The sequence below is a fragment of the Malurus melanocephalus genome, unplaced genomic scaffold, assembly GCF_030028575.1.
Source record: "Malurus melanocephalus ecotype Western Australia unplaced genomic scaffold, MMel_1.1 scaffold_163, whole genome shotgun sequence".
Classification (NCBI taxonomy): Eukaryota; Metazoa; Chordata; class Aves; order Passeriformes; family Maluridae; genus Malurus; species Malurus melanocephalus.
The window spans coordinates 1,300,849-1,308,472 of NW_026623395.1; the positions used below are offsets into that span (position 1 = coordinate 1,300,849).

Here is a 7,624-nt window from a genome sequence, read left to right on the forward strand (position 1 = left end):
TTCCTTCCGGGCTCCTGTGAAACTTTGGAGATGAGAAAATATTCAAAAAGGTTTGTGTAAAACAGATGGCTGATTCCACTTCCGGTGGCAAGCAGAACACCAGAATTTTGTCTGCCAGAAGGGAACTGCCAAAATTTACCTTCCCCTCGCTTTGCATCCCTGGATTCTTTGGTCACTAACAACAGTTGACCTTTACTCCTTTCTTTAGTAGATGCACTAGGAGTCTCCTTTTTTTCCTCTCCTTTAATCCTTGTTTCCATTAAATGCATGAATGCAATCTAATTTTCCTTAGCTGCAATTAGCAAATAAATTTGTGATTTATTAAGAAAATTCACCCATCCCCATGAACACAGTGTGGTTGTCTGCAAATGGTTTCCCTCAGAAAGCAAGCTAAAAGTGGTGATACTCATGTTTTATCCTTTCTGCAAATTATTCTGACTACTGAGTAAACATTCTTCAGTGTGAGAACTTACTGATGAAAGATGCTTGGCCCCAGTGGCTTTCACCAGTAATGCTCATCCTAGGGATATTATTTCAAAACTGCTCACATTGAGCTGCATGATGTGATCATCATAAAAATATGTAGTGATGGGCATTTAGTTTATATAGGAAACTCAAAACATTGTATTATTTCTTCACAGAAAATAAGTCCCTTTTATAACCTCAGTTACATGATTCTTTGTTGTAATCCATGTCTTCTGAGCTTATAAATGGGTTTTCTTAAAATGAAATAGTTCAAAGCATTGCAGCTGCACAGTCCCTGGACTGTTTTTGCCAGCAGTCTGTCGCTCTCTGGCAGTGGGGCCACGCTTCATCCCGCACCCCGCACCGCCCTCTCGGTGGGACAGGCTGCCTGCTGGTCACCTCCTAGGAGCAGTCGGCATGGCCGTGCTGAGAGCTCCGGAACAGAAAGATGAGATAGGCTGAAAAAATTAACTTTCTTCAGGGATATCAATCTGCTTTCCGTTTAATGAATGCTTTAATTAAACATCTAAACACGTTTCTATTAAGCTTTAGATCATACTGATTTTTTAAGCCACCTTAAAAGACAATATAATTTAGATTAATTTTATTATGCTTCTGTAAATCTCCCATGAGTATTTCTCTCTGTAAGTAGCAAAGTACTGTAAAAGCAAGAAAACACGTTGCTTTTAACATAAACTTATTAWTTGTTAATTTAAGAAATACTGGTTCAAACAAAATGAGTACCCAAGCCAGCTCCTGCGTGAATTTAAAGTCACTTCTTTATTTAAACTGTTTTCTTCTTCACTGGTGGTGTTCAGGTCCTTTCTTGAGCTAGGACAACATGAGAAGTTCCAGTCGCACATGGCCACGAGCCGCCCCGCGCTCGTACCGAGCCCTGGTGCTGGTGTGGAACTCCCGCAGGGGGTGGGGCGTGCGGGGCTTGGAGCGGCAGCAGGGAACACGGCAATCAGCCTTTCCCCCAGGACGAGCCGTTCCGAGCGCTGCTGCCCTGCCAGTCCCGCAGCGGGAGCCGAGCCGGCCGGGGCAGGGACGGGACAGAACAGGGCAGAACACGGCGCTGCCCGCAGCAGGGCTCCCGCAAGGGCCCGCGGCCGGCGCAGTGTGTTAGTGACACCCGGTCTGCCCCTGGGCTGGGCGGGACGGGGCTGGGCTCCCCGGGATTTCGTAACCGACCCGGGGTGGGTTCAGCCGGCCCGCCCCGCCCCGGGACCTGCGGCCCCCGACCCACCCCCGCGGCCGCCGCTCCCCTCCCCCGGCCGGCGGAAGGACAAATAGTCCTCKCCGCATTGTTCGACTCCGCACAACTTGGAGCCGCTCTCGGCCGGCGGGTGGAGGGGCGGCCCCTCGGAGGGGCGCGGGGCAGCGGCCGGGCGGGCACAGCCGCTCCGGTTCCCCCGGGGCAGCCGGGCTCGGGGCGGTGCTGGGGGAGGGCYGCGCTCGGTGCCCCGGGGGCTCCGCCGCGGTGTTCGTGCAGCCCGAGGGGCCGCTGGTGCCGCATCTCCCGCCGGCAGCAGCCTCGCCGACCGGCCCCGGGTTCTGTGGTCGCGGTCACGGCTGGCGCCTGGCTCCGCTGCCCCGGTACGGTTCTGCTCTGCGGGGAGCGGGACCAGGAGGGGCCATCTCCGATGGGGCCCTCCCGCCGCGATTTCTCCTTTCAGTCACCGTTTTTTTTAACTTCCCCCAGACAACTTTTGTAGGAATTTGTGCTGAGAGGAGGTCCCTTACGGCGAGCTAAAGCTTTTACTCACTCCCTGCTCAACCACAAGCACTTGGCGAGCACTTTGTCAGCAGCAGAAAACAACTGAAGTGTAGCTGTCARTGCCCCACAGAAAAAGGTTTTCGCTTAACGGTAGTCACTCTGCATATGTTCTCTCTGGTCACCTCCTAAGTAGTACTCTTCGGCGACACGTTTCACCATTGTAGCCTGCTGCTAATGTTCTAAATCTTTCTGAGTGTAGAATATGTTACATAACATATATGTTATATAATTTTAATTACCGCGAGGTAAATATAGCAGGCAGCAAAATCGGTTATCTGTAAGATGGGCTGTACTGATAACAGCAACCACTGCACTATCCTGAGGCTTGGGCATAGCAACACAGCTCAATGCTCTTCTGTAGGATACTTTTCCATTCYTTTTGTAATGAGAGCTGTAGGAAGAACAGAATGCCTCCCCAAGAGCCTCATCCAAAAGTTTCATGAATTACAACAAAAATATTTTAATTTTTTATGGGCTCAAGTTAGGTTCCAGGTGAAGGAACACATCAGTGAGAAAAGGGAATTGCTTTGTCCATCCTAGTGCAGCAAACAATGTTGTTTTCTCCTTATTGCTGGCTCCAAATGAGCATCGCTCTCTGAATGGGGAAGTTTACTGGAGGCAGTAGAAAGGATTCAGTGGTTTAGGGAAGAGTGGGAATTTGTTGTAAGAAACCAACCAAGAACAACAACAAACTAGAGCAGGAAAGAAGGTTTGCTGACTTTTCTCCAGGGCTATGGAGTTGCTGAGCAATAGCATTTATCATGAATTAATTGTTGGCTGTGGATGCAAGCTGAGCACATACAGGTTGATTTAAAGGAGCCATTCCAGTGAAAACTCCCTCCGTGGTCAAGTGCCCTGTCGGGGATCACCCTAGGAGTTTGTACAGTTTGAATGGTGGTGGTAAATTAATTCAGCATCTCTAAATTTAAGAATAAATAAGCCAAAAGGAGACATGCAAGCTTAATGATTATATTCACACAGGCATGATACATTAAATAGTAATACGGAATACATTTTCTCACATCCCTGAATGCACAACAGCTGTCTGCTGTATCAAATATTTTTCCTTTAAGGAGTGGGTGGAAAGCAATTCATGAAGGCTGTGAAAACCGTGCATGAGTGTGATTATTTTCAGGGAGTTGTGCTCAAGTGATTTGGGTTTTATATTCCTCTTAATTTTTTTATGTTCTGTATGTAATTCTTCATTTTCATGGTCACGTTGAAGCATGTGGAAGAATGCTGCCACCGCCATCTGGCAAGTAGCAATTCCCTGATTGCTCTGGTTGGTCGCTGACCGTATTGATGTTGGTGGCTCAGCTGTCAGGGCAGTTACCATAAAGATTTACAGTTGTATTGTGTGTTCTGTCAGCGTCTGGGGTTCACTGATGACTTTGTGTGCAGACGCTTACCTGCTATTACTTGCACTACTYCATGACAGACCGAAGGCTTCTCTAAGGGAAGGGTATTTATCTATAACAGTGATAAATTCATTTATTTTGGTAGAAAATTGATCAGTGAAAATATTTGTGGGAAAGCATCTTCAGGAATTCAGTCCTGATTGCAGGAGTGCTAACTCATGCAAACACTAGCAAAATTGTTAGTGCTTATGATTGCTCCTTTATTTTAATTCTATCMATCTGAATCATTGCTTTCTACATAGTGAATTTTATTTCTAAAGAAGTGAAAGAAAAGAGGGTGTAACAGTTGCAGAAYGTGATAACATTTTAGTGTGCTACGTAATGTAGAAGAACAGTACAGTTGTGTCACAGAACAGTTGGAAGTTTTTAATTTTTGATAATGTGTGATTTACATAGTATGCTTGCTGAATTTGCACATGTGCAAGGAAAGAACCATATCTAGGAGTTGCAGCAGGAATGAGACTGAAACTATTTTCTTTGCTGCAAATGGGGAACCATTGTACCTGTTTGAACCAGGTTTCAGACACTGATTTCTTCAGATCTTTTAAAATGATTATAATATATACTGCTTTGGGTTTGGATTTTTTTTCTAGTATTGTCAGCATTGGGTTTTGTTTCATCTTCTGTGTATGACTATGACAGGATAAGGAGATGAAATACATTTTTTAAAAACTCTCATCTTTGCAGTGAACAGGAATAATTTATAGGGAGAGGTAGAGCTGAAAGATTTCTTAGTAACACCTTGATCGTGGTGGTGAAAGACAATATTGCTTAGACAAATAACATCATGCCTCAGTGTTTTGAGTATATGTGTTAGTTCTGACCAGTGTTACATGATTAGGGGTTAAAAACTGAATTTATTAAAAACTCCAAATCTCACTTGTGGAAGAATATGTTTAGTACCCAGGAAACATTAGGTTAATTATCTTTTGAATTTTWCTGTAACAGAGGATGTAATAGTTACTGATCTTTCACAACAGTTTTAGTCGARTTACCTGCAGGAGTATGTTCTGAAATTATCTGAATTGGCCAACTCACTACAATTTTGTGTCCCCAAGCAGTCTTCTTTAGGTTGGACTTACAAGGTATTTTGGGTAAAAGAATACCTTCCCTGAGGCCTGGTGTACTTGCTAAATTGTCTGACATAATTTCTGGAAAGCCCATTTTTTTTTTTAAATTTTTTTTTATGTAAGTGTCTTGAAGTTTTTCTGAGCAGACCACCCACCCATGGAGATGTAATGCAGAAGAATGGCTGATACAAGGTCACTTTTGACAATCAGCATTTTTACTCAGCACCTGTACGAGAAGGTGACATGTCATTGTGGAGCAAATAGTACRTTTTATGGTATTTTGTGTAATTTTAAACCCCGCGCCATGGGTTTAGGGGATATATCACATTCCACTCAAAGTGTCTAGCTGCAAATAAAAGCCTAATGCATGTGAACCTTAAAATCTCATGTCAGAGGGCAAATACAATGCATTTGTATAAACAAAGAATCTATAATTATCTGCATCTTAACAAAATTAAGTTATAATTTTAATACAATTACAAATCAGTATAAATAATTATTAGCATTATTGCTTCCACCTGCTTTACATTTAGCCWGTTTTCTAATCAATGCTTATCAGCTTTGCAGCTGTACTAGCTGGTACTGAGTGCCACTACTGGTTAAAAAGTAGCGCTTCCAGGGAAAAAATATCTTCTCAGTAGGTATGTAGGGATCTTCCTTGTAACAAAAATATGTTAAAAAATGTTGCTCATTAAATGTATAATGATGTCTGACAATGGGTACTTTTCTCAAAAGTGTAGTATTATTTATAGATCAAAGAGAAAAGGTACATACTTGTATCCCTCAGGGGCAATGAGAATGGAAGTCATTGTGTTGGTATTTTAATACAAATTGCTTCCTGCATTTCTAAGTGGCAAATATATGAATATTCATAGAATCACGAGGCCAAATGATCATCCAGCACACGGCATGTAGGGGAGAAAAATGGAGGAGAATCTCCAGTTTGTCTTTGCTTGGGGGTGGTGAGTTTGTTACCGTATTCCCCTTCCTCTGGAAAATGTCACAGTCAGGGCCTGGGTTGGGAAGAGCTGATTTGGAAGGGAAGAGTGTGTAGCTGGAGAGCCCTCGGTACAGCCTGCTGCTTTCAGAGCTGGGGGATTGCCAAGCAGCAGCCTTGTGAGGGATGCACGCTCCTCCAYACAGTGTGCCCTTCCTCATGGCGCTTGCCGGCTCGCTTTTTYCCCAGTTCGCTTACCGGCAGGCTTTTAGGTTTTTAAGTATCTTTTTTCACTGTCCTTGCGTTTTGTAAATACCTTTGCTCCAAGTGAATATTATGCCAGTAGCTGCATGGATTATTACTTCATAATTCTCACTTTCGGAGGGAATGGTAGGTGGCCCCCGATAGCTGGGGTCAGAAAAGCGCAGGCCCAGTCCCAGGTGGTGGCAAGTAGGTGCCAGCTGGGGGCTCTGCAGGCTCGAGAGACGGGTGTGCGACGGAGCACCGGCATCGCACCGGCATCGCACCGGCATCGCACCGGCATCGCACCGGCATCGCACCGGCATCGCACCGGCATCGCACCGCTCGGTGTCGGTGTGAGGCGTGAGCCTGCCTGAGGCCGGTACGCTGGTGTGTTGGGTGGCTTTACGGACACGAAATAAACTTCTCAGCCGGACAGGCTGGCTGTGCGGTTTTGTGAGAAAGAGACGAAGCACAAAAGTGTGATTTGTCTGTAGCAGTGGCAGGACCCAAATGAGGGCGCAGGTTCCTCGCACGCTGCTTCCCATTCCTGCACGGAAGCCGTTGGGCTGGTTCACCTTTAGCATCACCTGTTTCAGAGAGCCACAGAGTTTATTTGAATGTGAGTTCTTGTAGTAACAGCCATGTTCTCGTGTTATGACACGTTATGGTTTTAAGGTATTTAAGAGGAGGCTGCTAATGAATGCTTAAACATTTATGTAATTTATATGGCATTTTATTTTGAGGAGCAAGACTGTGTACTGATATATAAAAAGTATTCAGGCATATTTTAGGGTATGTGGATTCAGGYTGAGTGCGATCCTGTATTATGGGGCACGTGCGTTGCCGGCAGTGCTGCATGTCGAGGTTTGCTGTCGGCTTGGCTGAGTTGGGGAGCGGTGGGGAGGGGTCTGTTTCCGTGYGGTTCGTGTTCCCCCGAGCGGCCCGAGGGGATCCGCTTCTCTTCAGCTGCTGGGGCGTCCCAGCGCTGCTCTCGGGGCTGAGCCGGGTGCCTGGGCGGTTCCAGGGGTGTCGGTGGATCCCCGCCCGCCCGGTCAGGAGCGGCGCGGCGCCGCAAGGGTTAAGGCGGTGGCGCGGCGCGGAGGGATACGGATCCGGAGCCGTGAACGTGGTGCTGAGGCTCTGTAAGCAAAAAAATGTCCGCCTGAGGGAACCCACAAGTTCCTTCCAGCGGGGGGGGAGCGCTCGGCTCGTCGCCTCCCACCCAGCCCGCGGCCCGCCCGCCACCGCCGGCCCGGCCCTGGTCACCGGAGCGTACGGGGGCAGCGGGTGAGTGCGGGCGGCCGCGAGAAGTTGGGAGAGAGCGGCGGGGGAGGGAAGCGGCGGCCGGGCGCTCGCACGGGCAGAGGCGGCGGCGAAGGGACGGGGCCGCGGGCGAGCGGGCGGGAGCAGGGCTGCCTGGGGTGGCGGCGGGGAGGCCGCGAGGGAGGCGGAGGCTCCGCCGTGGAACCCGAGGGGCTGTAGCCGGGGCCGGCCGCGCCGGTGGCGGGGCGAGCGTGCGGCGGTCTCCGGGCCGCAAACCGCGGGCAGGAACGAGTCCCCGCGGGCGRCGGTCGGCGGCTGCCCGCGCTCATAAAGGAGCGGGCGGCTCCGAAACTTGGCGGGGCGCGGGGCCGCGGCGCCCACCGGCACAAGGGAAGGCGCGGGCCCCTCCCGTCCCCGCCGCCGCACGCGCATTCCAGCCCCCCCCCCC

At 48.5% G+C, this 7,624-nt stretch overlaps 1 protein-coding gene across 7 annotated transcripts in view; it reads left to right on the top strand.

Annotated features, from left to right (window-relative positions):
- The first annotated feature begins 7,036 nt into the window (after positions 1-7,036).
- The window catches only part of TCF12 (transcription factor 12), a 155,760-nt gene continuing 155,172 nt past the window's right edge, over positions 7,037-7,624 (top strand). For 4 of the 7 annotated variants that reach the window (XM_057372108.1, XM_057372107.1, XM_057372110.1 and 1 more), the window contains exon 1: positions 7,038-7,200. The gene's annotated coding sequence lies outside the window, so the exon portion shown is untranslated. Of the gene's footprint in view, positions 7,201-7,624 lie in introns of all 7 variants that reach the window. The other 3 variants (XM_057372113.1, XM_057372115.1, XM_057372111.1) reach the window with 2 other exon arrangements.